Source organism: Myotis brandtii, unplaced genomic scaffold (assembly GCF_000412655.1).
Source record: "Myotis brandtii unplaced genomic scaffold, ASM41265v1 scaffold456, whole genome shotgun sequence".
NCBI classification, from domain to species: Eukaryota; Metazoa; Chordata; class Mammalia; order Chiroptera; family Vespertilionidae; genus Myotis; species Myotis brandtii.
Window position 1 is genome coordinate 2,654,542 of NW_005367431.1, and position 14,890 is coordinate 2,669,431.

The following is a 14,890-nucleotide window of genomic DNA, read 5'->3' on the forward strand; positions in this document are numbered from 1 at the left end:
ATAAGCACCCCCCTATAACTTCTCTCCCTCCCTTCCCTGTTGAGCCTTGGGGGGCCTGAGGGCCAGGCTAGTGAAGAAGCTGAGGACCCAGGCGGGAGTGATAAATATTGAAGAGGAGGGATTTCGGTGTGGGCTGGAGCAGCTGCAGTGGTTCGAGTGTCACACTATCTCTCCCCAGGTTTACTGACCCATTTCCATTCACGCGGCTGCTGGTTTCCTAGCAACGGCAACAGTCCCCCCAGAACAGGCGGAGTATGTGTCTGCCATTAGCGACTGCCGCAACTGTGTCAAGGTTACCCCGCTCCCTGCAAACCCACCCCGGCGGGTTTGTTTTCTGCCAGCGCCTGGCACACGCGGTGCCAGCCAGGGAGGGGGAGGGGAGGGGAAAAAAAACCCAGCGGCTTGGGTGGGGGTGGGGGGCTGAGGAAGAGCTTCAGTTCCTGGTCCAGTGGGAGCCAACTTGGACTGAGGCCGAAGCAGCCCCCCCTTCCTTGGTTGGTGGAATTCCTGAGCCCGAGGGGAGCAGGGGGCGGGGCTGTCCCTCAGCCCTGACCCCCGAGATTCCACAGCCTTGGGGGAGGGGTGTGGGCCGAGGGGCCTCTGGGAAGCCTGCCCGATCTGACCCCACCTGGCTTGTTCTGCTCCTGCCTTGGCTTCCTCCCACTTCTTTCTGCGCAGCTCCATGCACGCCCTGCTCTCAGCTCTTTGTCCCAGCCTCTGTGGCTGGTCTCCTCAGTCAGACTCCCCGGGGCAGGGTTGTATTTCTCCCATCAGACTAGGGGCTCCTGAGGTTGGGGTTCATGATGCCTTCTTTCCTTCTCCCCTCAGCACCGCCTCATGACTGTTTTCTCCAAATGTCACGGGAGATGGGATTAGAGAGTTGGGGTGGCAAAGTCTAATTTTTCTTAACAGGGACTAGGGGGGCAAATATCTCCATCCCACCCCCTTGGTGAAGTAGATTCTTCTTGCTCTCCCCCACCTGGCAGCACTCATGGGAGTGACCATTGGAAGCAGAGTACCCCTCTTTTTCACCTAAAAGCCTGGCTGCAAAGGGTTAAAGCGCTCCTCTCCTCTCCCCCCCCCCTCCTCTTGTCTTGGTATGTGAGTTCCCCCAGGCTGGGGGGGATGGGAGGATGGGGGGTCTGTTGCCTTATAGCCACTCATGTGGTCAGCTCAGACCTGACCAGTCACATTCCTGCCCAGGAGGGCTGGAGCTTGAGGTGGAGGGGCAGGGGCCAGGAAGAGGCTGGGTTTGTAGAAATGGAAGGAGGGGGTTACTAAGAAGCTGGGGTTAGGGGCTGCTGGGAACTTGGAAGTCTTGTGCAATATAAACCTTAAGGAAGCCTGGATCCACCTCCCATTCCTCTGGGCCTCAATCTCCCCGTCTTTCCTCCCAGTTTGCACCTTTCACAATGTTCCTGTAGTCCACATAGTTGTGATACAGGTATAGACCTGGTCCCAGTTTTAAACAAAGGGGTAAAAGCGATTTCTGACATGCATGGTGGCACAGAGATTTCTGGGTAGCCTCCAGTGTGATTTTCTGGTGCTTGGAGGTCGGCTGGGTTTTTGGCTGGGTCAGAGGCTCTGAGATCTAGGGTACAGAGCAGGCTGTGCTAGACAGTAGAAAGGGACCTGGGCGGGAACCCAGGAAGCCTGGTTCTCTGCCCAGCCCTGTGTCTGACTCATGGCCTCAGTCTCCCCTTCTGAGGGGCTTAGGTCAGTGGTCTCTAAAAGCCCCCCTGTCTTGTGAAATGATTCTGGGTGAGGGATGAGGAGTGGGGGGCAATCGTCTGGAGGGCTGTGGGAAGCTGCCAGTTTAAGGGGGAGTTTGCAACTCGATCCCAGAGCGAAAATAGCCCAGGTCATTTTCAGCTGCTTGGGCGGAGGTATCTGATCCTGGGAGGGCAGGGCCGCTTGGGCAGGGGGCAGGGAGGAGCATTCTGTAAAGCCCTCTGGGAAACCGGACCCCAGGATGGGCGGGTGGGGAAAGGTTGGCATGCCCGGCTGGGCTTCGGGCTTCCTGAGACCGAAGCCATGGCTGGGCTGCCTGAGACCCGCTGGGGCCCTGGCAGGGGCTCTGGAATGGAAAGATGAGGAATTCAGAGGGTTAACAGGAGGTGAGTGCTGGACTCCTGCCCCCTTTGGGTCCTGGCCTGGATGAGGTGAAAGGTCAGCCTCAAGGAGTCCAGGCACAGCTGGGGAAAGAGTAACCCGATCCTTCTCCCTAGCCAGGCTCAGGGGATCACAGAGCCGCCTCCCCCAGGAAAGGTGCTTTGACATCCCCAGGAAGGAGTTTGTTTCTACTTGTTCTCAGCAGGGGTTGGGGTCTAGGGGAGGGTCCTGGCCTAGGGGTCAGGGAGAGCTGCAGGCCTGGCACCCCAGCCAGTATGTCAGTGCTGTGTCATCTGGGGTCAGGGGAGGTGGAGGTGACCTGCTGGAAAGGTTAGAGGTGGCCTGTTCCAGCCCTGCTCTCACTCTGTGCCCCATTTATAACGATTCTGACGGAAGCTTAGAGGTAGGAGTCTCCCCTGCCTCCCAACACACACTGATGAGTGAGAGAAACTGCCTGATATTAGACGGTGACGTGTTTGGGGTGGAGAGTTACACCTCAACCGAGATGGCTTTGCTGTCTGTGGTCGTGTGTGGTGTGTGTGTGTGTGTGGGGGGGGGTGTTAGGGTGATATGATGGGAGGCAGCGTTAACACATGGAAGAACATGGGCTCTGAAGTCAAGCTTGACCTGGGTTCAAGTCCTGGCCTGTGCCTTAGGCAAGCTATTTAACCTAAGCCTCAGTTTCCCACCCACAAAAAGGGACTGGTAGTATTCACCATAAAGGGTAATGGCAAGGATTGACACAGAGTAAGTGCTCAGTAAAAAGTAACCTTAACCAGCTTCATTGTAAGCCAAGGTCACATGCAGCGTGGAGCCCGCACTGAAGCTGATTTGACTCCAGAACAGGAAGTTGGTGAGCTACAGACCAGGGAGGAGAATGTGAGTGGGTCAGTGTCCCCAGGGCTGTGCATGAGGCTGTGGGAGTATCCAGGTCACTTGGTGTGAGGTGGCGTCGGGTGAATGGTGTTGAATCTGTGACAAGGGGTGGTTGGGGCACCCTTCTTCTTAACCTCGGCCTCTGGGGCTGGCAACAGCCCCATCTCCCCAGGCCAGCGTGCTCTGTGCAGCCATATGTGGGTGTAGCTGTCCCTGGAGTGTGACTGTAGGTATGTTTGAGAAGGCGCAGGCATCCCAAGAAAGAACAAGTCGTCTTTTGTAAGAGTCCAGCCTCGGGCTGGGCTGAGCCCTCTCTGGGGGATCCCCTGTTTCCGCGCCCAGCTCTCCGCCCACGGACAGCGCCCTGGCCCCGCCCGCACCTGAGCGTCCCCGCCCCCTCCCGGGGACCCTGTGCTTTGGTCTTAGGGCCGGAGTCTGGGGCGGGAGGCCTACTGAAACCTTGGCCACGCCCCTCGTGACATCACCCCAGGTACTACCAATCTCCGCAGTCCTGCCCAAGGGCGGCCCGCCCCCACCGGGCACCCGCTCGCTGCCAGCCTGAAACGCAGTGGGTGGAGGAGGAGGCAAGGCCGGCCTGTGGGGCGGGGAGACTATTGAAGGCCTCGCCCTTCCTGCTCTGGGAGGGGCTGAGCTAGCGGCCCTGAGACCTTGCAGCTCAGCTCCCCTGGAAGAGCTTCCCAAGACCTCTCTCCTGGAACACCCTGCCTTCTTGCCCACCTGTCCAACTCCTGCCAGTGCCACTTTCTGCAGGAAGCCTACACCCTGATCTTTTTTCGGATTACCTACACTCCTCGTGACCCTCTGTAATGGCAGTACCAGTACTACCACTAACACCAGCTGTTGTCCCCTGAACGATTGACTGTGTTTTTCATGGAATATCTTACCTGAGGATGGATCTCTGATTGCTTTCTGCCTTGTATTATGAGCCTTTCTCACCCACTGGACTGGGAGTTCCTCTGGATAGGGGTTCCAGACATGGCCTCACTCAAAATAGGCACTACTAAATGTTCAGGATAAACGATAGACGGGGAGACAGGCCATGGGGGGAAAGTACCTTGCCAGAAGTCACACAGCAAGTAGGTAGAACAATCAAAGCTAGAAACCAGGTTTCCTGATTCCAGTCAGTTCTTTGGTTCTAGTGTGTGACTAAGAGTAGGGAAGAGGTTAACACAGAAAGATGCTATAAGCCTTTCCTTTCCCCATAGACCCCCCCCCAAAATAAAAGATCAGAAGAATCCATACACCTTGTACCGGAAACCCTGACTTCTGGGGGGAGGAGGCAGTGGGAGGAGATATCGGGGGGAGCTGGGAGGCTTTTGTAGGCCAGAGGGGCAGTTCTGTGCTGCAAGAAGTATTGTGGGCACAGTGATTAGGGGGTACTGGTTATGGGGATAAGGACTTAGCTTGCAAGTGGGAGGTTCCAAGTTGGGCAAAGAGGAATGTCGGGAGCCGAAGTATATGGGGGTTCAGTGCAAGGGAGGCAGGTATTATGCCGGGCCAGCACTCCCCCTACCAACAAGCTGCCCCAGTGGAATGCTGGGAGGCCCAGGGGATGGGGGCCAGGCAGCCAAGGTGTCTCCGGTGGCACAGAAGCAGTTAAGAGCTGCCTCAGCCTGTTCCTTCAGACAATTAGTGACATCTCGCTTGACAACACCACACTGAGCCGATGCAGACCTCAGCCCCCCTCCCGGCCCCCCCACGGCCGCTTCAGCTGTTTATTCTTGGGCTTTAACAATTGGGATTCTGACTTGGAGGAGCGGGCGCCCTGAGCTGCCCTCTGACCCTCCGTCGCCTTGGCAACTGGAGCCCGGTAGGCCTGGGCTCTGCGTTAGGATTACAGATCCTGAATTCACAATCTTGCGGCTCCCTGCAAGCAGAAGCAGCAGCCTGCGCTGTAGCATGCTGGATCGGCAGCTAGACCGGAGGGGGCAGAGAAGGAAGATCCCCAGGGGCCAGCCTGAAGCATGGTGGGAGCCTGGATGCCCACAGGCGACCTGGAAAGTGGTGCCCCACTGGCAGCCACCATGGGGTGGAGCAGGGCCCGGAGCCCACCTCAGCTCACATCTCCCATCATTCTCTGGAAACTTTCTTCCTGGTAGAGCCCCTGGGGCATGGGTGAGGCTACGTCATCGCCCCCCTCTTTCCTCAGTCAGCCCCCTACCATGCCCAGAACTCCAAGTGCCAGCAGACTGTGCCCCTGCCGTGCCCGCAGCCATGGCAACAAGCCCCCTCCCTCGAAAAAACTGCCCCAGCTGAAACCGGAGCTGATGCATCTGCGAGCCTCATGCCCAGACCCACATTCCATTTCTGTCCTCTTTCCCCCCAGCTCTGGCGACGACATACCCCCTCCCTCCTTGCCTCTGTCTACTGCTGCCCCCCCCCCACACACACACATACACATTATCACTTAGGGTCTCCCCCTTCTTCCCACCCCATTTTCTGAATGTCTCATCCCCTGTCTCTTGGTCTCTGGGTGTGTCAATCCCTTGTCCGTCTCCTGTTCTCTGTGGTGCCCTCAGTTCTCTTTGCCTTGCCCTGTCAGGGCAGGCTCCTTCCCCATCTCTCCCCCCCTGCGTGTAACTCGCTCACTCTCTGTCTTTGTCTCTGCCTCATCCTGCCTGTCTCTCTGTCTCTTTGTCTTGTTCTTCCTCCTCTGTCCCTCTCTTCCTCTCTTTTTTGCCATTTTCCTTCAGCATTCATATATGCTGTCCCCTCTCTCTGTCTGTCTCTCTGCCTCTGTCTCTCTCATCCCTTCCCTCCTTCCTCTTCAGCCCCATCCTGTCCTGTTTCTTCCTCCCTCTTTCTCTTCTCCCTGGCTTTCTCCCTCCAAACACGTAGATTTTCTTCATCTTCTTTCTCATTTTCCCACCTGATCATTTCCCTCATGGGTCCCCAGGATGGAGCTGGGAGAAGGGAACCTTCCAGCCTCACCCCACAGGAGCCCCCTCTTACGTAGGGGCCAGATGTCCTGGCCCCCCATTGGGCTGGTGCAGTTGGGTCTCAGATGGGGAGGAGAGGGTCTGAGGTTAAAGAGCTTACAGGGGTGGGGCACTAGGAACCTAGAGTGCCTGGCCTCCCTTTCCAGGGTTCCAGGGGAGGGGCTCCATCTATCTAATCTACCTTCTGCCAGCCTGGGTAGGGGCAGAGGGTAGTCAGGGCTGAGCTGGCCCAAGAAGCCCCCTAGCTGTAAGGACTCAAAGAGGAGCATGTCTAGACCTCACTGATTCCTGGGACTTGTCTCCTCCCCACCCGCAGTGGTGACTCTCTCAGACCGTGCCTCAGTTTCCCCCAGTGGTACCGGGGTACTACTGCCCTTGCTCTATCTTTGACTTCTTTAAAGTACTTGGAGTTCCTGGAGCAAAGTCAAAGTTACGAAGAGAGAAAGGGTAGAGCGACTCCCACCCCCTTGCTCACCAACCCACGGGGACTGCAGCACAGAAGAACTTGTCTCGGGGCAGGAGTAGAATAAGGGTCCTGTCCCCTTAAGTATCTGGTGGAGGACAGTGCCCCGCCTCCTCCCCAAGACTGGCAGCCCCTGCTGTCAGGCCCTCCCTCCCACTCTGGGCAGTGGCCTCTAGCCCTCCTCCTGGCAGCCCCTCTTCAAGGAATGAGGTTAGAGTCATGGGAAACAGGCCCTGGGGTGGGGGTGCCAGCACTCCAGGGCTCAGCCCTTGCCTCTGGGTGTGATGAGGCCTGGTCAGGCAGAAGTTCTAGAACCTGGGGTCTTGGCACCACTTACCAAGGGGCCAGGAGGGGGAGTAAAGGTGCCTGGGGGAGGCGGTTTGCACGCAAGGCATGCTGGGCCCCCCTCGGCCTGGTGGGTGGGGGGAACAAAGCTGGCATCAAGGCCTCAGCTAAAATTAGCCGTTTCCCTGCGCGGGAACGAGCATGCCTGCCAGCCGCCCAGATCGCCGCTGCCTCGGCAGGCCATCTGTCGCCACGTTTTGCTCAGTCCCCCAGGATCCCCCAGCTCCAGCCACCCCCAGGGGCTAGAAGGACTCTGCTCTGAGGCTGTCCCTGCCCCGGGCTCTGGGCTCTGCTGCTCTCATGCTGTGTGACCTCGGGCTAGGCAGAGTCCCTCTCTGGGCTCCTACACAAGAGGGCCCTGGGTACTGACATCCTCGATCCCCCCAGTCTTTTCAAGCACCAGGTGCTATGCTGGTCATGGGGGCAAGGGTGTGGGCTGCTTTTCTCCCTTAGAGCTGGCCCCTCTCTTGTCCATTATTTGAAGGTGGTCAAAGTGGGGTTTAGGGTAAAGGTCAAGGTGTATGAGAGACTGCTACAGTTTCCTTGGTCTTCGCTGGGCAGTAGGGCCGTTCTGTATCCAACAACACCCCAGCATCCCCCCTTATGCCCCCCACATACACACATGATGGAGCTCCAAGCAGTCTTACAAAACCAGCTCTAGTCGGAAGCCAGGAGGTGGAGGCTGAGCTCAGCTGGTGCTAACTTCCTCTGGGGCTTGGCCAAGTCTCCTGCCCTCTCTTTATCTATTTCCCCCTCTTCAATAAGAAGCTCCCATTTCTTGAGCACCTGCCCACTTTTTGCCACATTGTCTCTTGAGGCCGACATTATTATCCCCACTTTACAGATGAGCAAACTGAGGTGCAGAAAGGTGAGGAAGCGGTGGAGCCAAGGATGGATGAGCACTTACTCTGTTCTACCTCCTTCCCATGGCCCCCCAGTGCTCTACTTGCTGGTCTCCAGCCTCAACTACTTTCAGACCCTTACACTTCCTGGCTGCTACCCCTTCCCCCCACTCCAAAGCCCGAGGCTGAGCTGCTGCTCCAGGGTCACTCAGCTTGGCCTGGGAGGAGCTCAGACTTGAACCCAGGCCCCTTGGCCCCAGGCCTCCCTTACTCTGGCCAGCAGGCTGGGCTTGTTCCCTGGGTGAGTCATGCCCCTGGACTTTGGCCTTCTTGTCAGGCTCTGTGGTCTGAATTTGGAGACGAGGAGGGCGGCCTTTGTAAGAAAGAGGGGCTCCCCTGGTAGCAGTGGGGGGCTTAAAGCGATCATCTCTCCCTCCTCAGTCCTGTGCCCTGAGGGCATGGTGACAGCCACCCAAAACCTGTCTCCCCTCCACCGATCTCTAAGAAGCCTTATAGGAAATGGTCCTCAGGCTTCAGTGAGCACTCATTCTGCCCCCTCCCCAGATAACAACTACCTTCAATTAGAAATGAGGTGAGGCTGGGAACTTGGGGTGGGTGGCATTTCCAGGTTATCTGTGCCCAGGCGGCTTCCTCCCCAGCACCAGGCCACTGGGTTACCCAGGAGGGAGGCCCGTGTACCTCCCCTCCTGGTGTCCAGGGACCAAGGTCACACCCAGAGCCGCATGCACTTCCACCTCCTCCTGGGGCCAGTGTGTTTGTCACTGGGGCAACGTGCGGCTGTGCCTGGCTCTGGCAGTGCTGGGGTGACATTCATGCCCTGTGAGCTGTGACGCCTCTGCAGGCAGAGGACAGCACCACCCAGGCTGGCGGTGATGGGGGAGGGGTGGGAGTGTGCTGTCACCTGTCCTGAGCAGTCAGGGGGTAACAGGTCGTGTACCCATCCCAGCCCGGAGGGAGGACTCATGGGGAAGGAGTGAGGTTGTATCCCTGGCATACACCATGGGTTGGGGTTGCGGGGGTAGGTCTGCATCCTCCTCACACCTGGAAGGTGAGGCCTGTGTCTGTGTCGGGGTTGGGGGGGAGGTTCTCCAATCGTTTCACATCCAGTTATTGGATGTGGGGGTACCTGGGTGTGTGTTAGTTCCGCCGTTGTGAGGGTGATAGCCTGTGTTCCTGTCTCATACTGTCTGGGGTATCAGCTGTGCCCATCTCATGCTTCGTGGGAAGTGACAGGTTAGGAGAGTAGTCAGTCATATCACATGCCTGTCTCTCCAGCTGTCGGGTGTGTGTGAGATGTCACCGTGTGCCCATCTCATGCTGTTGTGGGGAGTGACATGTGCGATTATCCCATGCTGTTGGGAGGTTGTCAGTAACTTAGGAGTTTGTCTTTCACCCTCAAGAGACAACGTGTTGCCTGGTGGTATGGAGCTGACAGTTGGCGGGGCCTTCCCATGGAGACCACAGGACCCCAGAGGGGTGGCCAGCAGAGGCCCTGAGCACCAGGGCAAGTGTGGGTCGGGAGGGGGGGGTGTCTCATCCCCACATGACCTACCTTCTGGCCCAGGTGCCAACCCTGGAGACTGCTTCCCGGGAGGAAGGACCCAGTGTTTTTCAGACAGTGTGCAGCGGGGCCGCTGGGACTGGGGCAGGTGTAACTGGAGAGGTGGGGCACCGGGCAGGGTTTGCATGAGGGGCTGTCCCCCTAGGCCTGGGGGACCCTATTCCCTGCCTCTTCTGCCCCTGAAACTGTTAAACTAATTAAGGCTGTGGAGCCGCAGGATTAATCGGGGCAGCTCTCGCGGCCCGGAGCTCAGGTAGTCGATTAGTGTGCCGCGGAGGATATTGGATTTCTGAACCGCAAGTCAGCACTATTCGGGCCTGTTATCTCTCTGAGGCTCGAGGGTCAGGAGGCGGAGGCTCCCGGCCTGCTGGCCACCCCCGCCGGCCAGCTCGGAGGTCCTCTCCCCCTGCCCACACTGCCATCCCTGCCTATCTGCCGGTGTCTCCGCCCATGTCCCCTGCCCTCCTGGCCCCGCTGCTGCCCACTTGGCATCCTCACCCAGCTCTTCTCCCTGGCTCATCCTGTGCGTGGTCTCCTCCCTCTGTCTGCCTCCATCACCCTCCGGTTTCCGTCTGTCGGGCTGGCCTCCCTGCGCTGCCATCCCCTCAAAACCCGACCAGCCGCGCCACCTCTGTCGTTTCCCTTCACTGTCCCTGTCCGCCAGTCTCTCTCCCCGCTTTTGTTTTGTATGTTTCTGATTGTCACTGTCTCTCATGTCTCTCCCTCTGGGTGTCTCTGTATCTTTCTCTCTCTCCCTCTCTGTGTTTTTCTCTCTCCCTCTGGCACTCAATCTCTCTCTCTCTCCCCCTGTCTTTCTTGTGTGGTCTCGGCTGGTGTCTGCAACCAGAACAAATCTCCCCCAGCCAACACCCCCTGAACAAGGAGGCCAGAGCAGCTAATGGAAAACATGTGATTCTGCCTTGCGCCTGGAGCACCGTGAAGGGAGCCTTAGTCCCAGCTCAGCCCCTGCTCCCCCCTCGCTGCATTCCCCCCACCACACTGTCCCCCGCCTCCCATTGGCTCCCCCAGCCTGTGTGGGCACAGTTGCAAGTTCCCTAGTCATTTACATTTCAGGGATTGGGGGAGCTGTCATTTATCAGTTGGGGAGTATCAGGTTCTGGAGGGGCTGGGAGCAGCTTTGCTCCGTTGGTCCCCCCCACATCCGCCCCAGCACCCAGGGCCAGGCAGACCCCATGCAGACTCCCCACCGCCACCCCCATATGTAAGAGAACAGGGCCAAGATGAGCTGAGCTGTGGGGGCCTGGACGGGGGGCAGCCAGTCCACCCCCCTTGGAGGGCTCTGGAGCCACCCGGATTTCCATCTTTTCCACCCTCTTGCGCCCCTGGGGAGCTGCAGAGGTGGGGGCTCCCTGAGGGCTTGGGAGCTGCTGGGCTGCATTTCTGTGCCCACCCAACCACGGGGAAAGGGGGGATGGATCAGAGGAGGGAGGCTCTGGCAGGTTGGAATTCTCCTTCTCTGCCTGTGGATAAATTGTCCCTAATCCAGGCTTGGGGAGCTGTCTGGCTCCTACAGAGAGAGAGAGAGAGAGAGAGAGAGAGAGAGAGAGAGAGAGAGAGAGAAAGAAGGCAGGAGATAGGGAGGAGGGAAGCAGGCATACAAACACAGTGACACAGACACACACTGCCTCACAAAGGGTCTCTCGCATGCGCTCACACACGCACTGGTGAGTTACACAAAGGTACCACACAGATTCTGAGGCACCCTTGCTCTGACAGGCACACTTTGGCACACAGACCCTCTCACACGTGTTGACACTGACAGAGCTATACTAGCACAGACGGAATGACATGGCACCAAGGACCCATCGACACACACAGACACAGTAATAAGGTCATACAGTGCACAAGTGCATGGACACAGGCATGAGCACATACCGACCCACGGCGAAACAGACCCACGGGGACACCGTGACCAGTATGCCGTCACACCATGACCCTGGAAACCCAGAGAAAGGCAGAGGTAGGAGGGAGGCAACACTGATCCACAGTGACACCAGTGCCCAGTCACAGGCCTCGAGACTGGAAACCTGCAGGGACAGCAGAGGACTAGCTGCATTCCCCCTCCCCGCCCCACCACACACATCAGAGAGCTCCGAGACAGGCAAACGCTGGTGCGGCTTCTGACACAGAGCGTGCAGAGAGCCAGGCCGAGTGTGTGCAGAGAGGCACACTTGTGGCCTGATCACAGCTGGGCACACCTTTTCATACATAGGCCACATACTTTCACCTCTGTCCTCACAGGTGTGCAAACACAGGCTCAGGTGGACAGAAACAAAGCTGAGTAGACCCAGATGCGCACACCCACATGTAAGACACCAAATCCAGGTATACGTCAGGCACACAATCCCATACATGTACACTCTTAGACATACATATACCTGCACAGACATACAAAAATACACAGAGAAGCATACAGAAGGCTAAGTAGACCCAGGACCCCACACACAGGTATATTTATCCAGACAGCTGAACACTCATAGACGTGCATCATACAGGCAGGATCTCGTAACACATACAAATCCCCAGGCAACCAGAACCTGTAAGGAATCTATGAGGCCGAGTTCTCAGATCCCCTCTGGGCTCCAGTACACACCTCAAGGAGGCAGACTAATAGGCAGGAAGCAGCAGGACAGTGCGAAGGGCCCTGGCTATTAAAGAAAACAAGAGCTATAACCATCTGATAGAGGAGGGCAAGTGCCAGCTGCATGTACATCCCTCGTGGAAATCTGAGTACACCATCACTCCGCACAGCAACTCACACCTGCACTATAAAGAAGCTCTTAGCATTTTATAGTCTCCCCAGAGGGCTCCTCCCCAATCACAAGATCTCCCCACTTAATAGATGAGAAAACTGAGAGCCAGAGAGGTTAACTGACTTGCCTAAGATCACACAGTTAGTGAGGGTTGAGCCAAGGACTACCTAACTCCCAAGGCCAGGTTCGCTCCACCATAGCCTATGTGTTCATGTGCATGCATGTGTGTACCTACACATACAAAGATACTGCTTCCCAATAGGAACCTGAGATTTCGAGGTTCACAGCTCCTCAGTGAAATGAGGTTTGAGCTGATTTAATTGTATGCAAGAGTGAACCCCACCTAGGACCGCCTCCTGGTTCCTCTGGCTGGCTCATCCTGTGGCCGTGCTTAAGCCTGTGGTGCTGTTTGCTTCCACAGATGGGAGTTTGCCTGCTTGTCTGCCCATCAGCCTGGACCCCAGAGCCTGCCCAGCTAAGTGCGTGCAGAGGGCCCTGGGTTCGGGGCAACTCTCAGGCTGCCGCGGAGACCACCCTGGAATCACTGGTGAAGACTGGCCTGTCCTGCTGAGCTGGGCCTGTCTGCACAGCCTGCTCAGGTAAGTAACAGTGAACAGGGAAACCAGGTCTGAGCTTCGGCCACCCCCACGAAGTAGGCAGCAGGGGGACTTACTTCCCCGTCCTAGCAGGGATTTCCCCCTCCCAGCTTAGGCCAAAAAGAGGCCCTTGATAGAACCCAAATGTATTAACGCAACTTACTCAAACTGCTCGTTACCCAGAAAGGGGAACCGAGGCCCGTGGGTACACAGCAAGTTTCCTGAGTCCTGCCTCCTAGTCTGGGGACCCTTCCCTGCTCCATGATGACCTGAGATAACTGGGCAGAGAGGGTTTGTAACAATGAGCGGAACTCAGGGCACAGGTGGAAACCAGAGTGCCTGATGTGTGCAGCCCACCCCCAGGACTGAAATCTGTGGACGCAAGAGCTGGGTCGCCAAGGCGAGGTGCTGAGAGAACCCAGTCGTTCAGGTACGCCAGGCTACCCAGCCAGGATGAGGTGGAGCAGGGGGCAGCACCCGCCTCCCTGCTCCTGGCCCACACTAGCCCACCCAGGCTCAAGAGCCACAGAGGCCAGGTGGGGCTGCCCTGCCCTGCCCTGCAGAGGCAACTCCCTGAACTGACACATGAAGCCTCCAGGCTCCAGGAAGCTCCCCAGAGCCCAGCCTGCCTGGGGACTCCACCCAACTTCCAAAAGAGCATTCCTGGGGCCTGAGGTCTGGGGGTGGGGCCTCCTGGGATTGTAAGGGTGGGGAGGTTCAGTTGTGGGAGGATGCAGGGCTGTGTACCCACAGTAAAAGTGGCGGGCATCTTGTGTACAAGCACACAGGTGTGCGTGTAAGCTAGTGTGTGGGGGGCTCTATCCTTACGTGTGCAAGGTTCTGGATACAAGAGTTATATAAGTGGACTGAGCTGGAGGTGTTGGAGGGTTGTGTATATAGCACATTGGAGTGGGGTATGCAGGATTCAGAGTGTGCCCTGGGCAGGTGTGGGAATACTGGAGTGTTGTGTGTGCCACACCGGATGGTGTATGTGTACAGGGTGTCAGTCTACACTGGGGAGGTGTATAGACAAGAATCTGAACACCCTGAGGTGATAGGTGGGTTCGCTGGATGGTGTGGTGTGTGTACACATTGGGATCTCTATGTGTGTCCCTGGGAAAGCATGTTTCGGGGCTGGGTGTTGTGTGCACATGGCACCATTTGTGCTTTGGAGGTGGGCTGGGCAAGCCTTCAGCTGAGCTGGGCTCAGCAGTGCCCAGCCTTGTGGCCAAATCACTGAAGTCACTTCCTTTCCAGCAGCAACTTTCCAAGAGGAGGAGTTCTTCAGACCTGGGCAGGGAGGGGTGGGGGGCGGAACAAGGAGCTCTCAGGGGAAGGAGGTGGGCGGGGGTGAGAGGCTGTGGGGAGGGCCTGGTGGGGCTGGAGGAGGGGAGTCCTCTGGGAGACGGAGGGAAAGACAAGGACAGAAGTCTGGAAGGGCCAAGGGCAGGAGGGGATGGGGGCGGAGCAGGGCGGGAAGCACAGTCCCTGGGTGACCTCGGAGGGAGGAAGGGAGGGCCTCCAGGCAGGGTGACCCTCGGGTTCAGCCAGAGCTGGCTGTGGTGCCTGCACACCTGGCACCCAGGTCAGGGGGCTGGCCGGGGCGGGTCTAGGGCAGACCTGCTTGCCAGGTGCCCCACTCCATGCAGGAAGGGGGTGGGCGAGGGCCGCACAAAGGAGCTCTGTGTGTCTGGGGGTAGGGTGGGGTGTGCTGTGCTGGGGCGGGGGCTGCTGGCTCCGGGGAGCAGGGCGGGGCTTGCTCCCCTTGGGGGCATCAGTGGCTCTGAGGGGACACCTAGTGGTGAGGGAGGATAGTGCAGCAGGATGGCTGCGGTGAGAGGGGTGGGTGAAGACGCTGGCAGGGGGTAGATTAGAATTCAAAAATTAAAACTGGTGGTTGGGACTAGAACGGTGGCAGGAGGCTGCAGAGGAAGGGGCTGTCTCTCTGGACAGTGAAGAAGTTTGGTTTAGAGGATCCCAACAAACCTCAATTAACACTTCAGCTCTTCCACCTCATGGCTGTTGGTCCTTAAGGGCATAGCTTAACCTCTCTGGGCCTCCGTTTAAATGCCAAATAAGTGACAGCTACCAGTATTTTTTCATTCTTGTTGTTTTTGTTATCCTTTTGGGCTGGCGTCAGGTTGGAAGATTTTTAGGTCAGGTCCTGGGAGATAAAGGCCCCGACGGGAGATGCTGGAGCTCTCGCAGCAGCAGTAATGGCCCTTTTGATGTAGTGTTTTCCATTTGAGGACATCCCTGGGCCTTCAGTCCAGGCCGGGAGGGAAATGGTGGGGGGGCGGGGGGAGGAGTGTGCAGGCTGGAGAGAGGGTCATGAGGCCG

General features: G+C 57.6%; 1 protein-coding gene across 1 annotated transcript in view; it reads left to right on the plus strand.

Annotated features, from left to right (window-relative positions):
* Positions 1–14,890, plus strand: part of AHDC1 (AT hook, DNA binding motif, containing 1) — a 52,825-nt gene that overhangs the window by 18,031 nt on the left and 19,904 nt on the right. Inside the window, exon 2 of the mRNA XM_005875250.2 lies at positions 12,376–12,553. The gene's annotated coding sequence lies outside the window, so the exon portion shown is untranslated. The remainder of the gene's footprint in view (positions 1–12,375; positions 12,554–14,890) is intronic.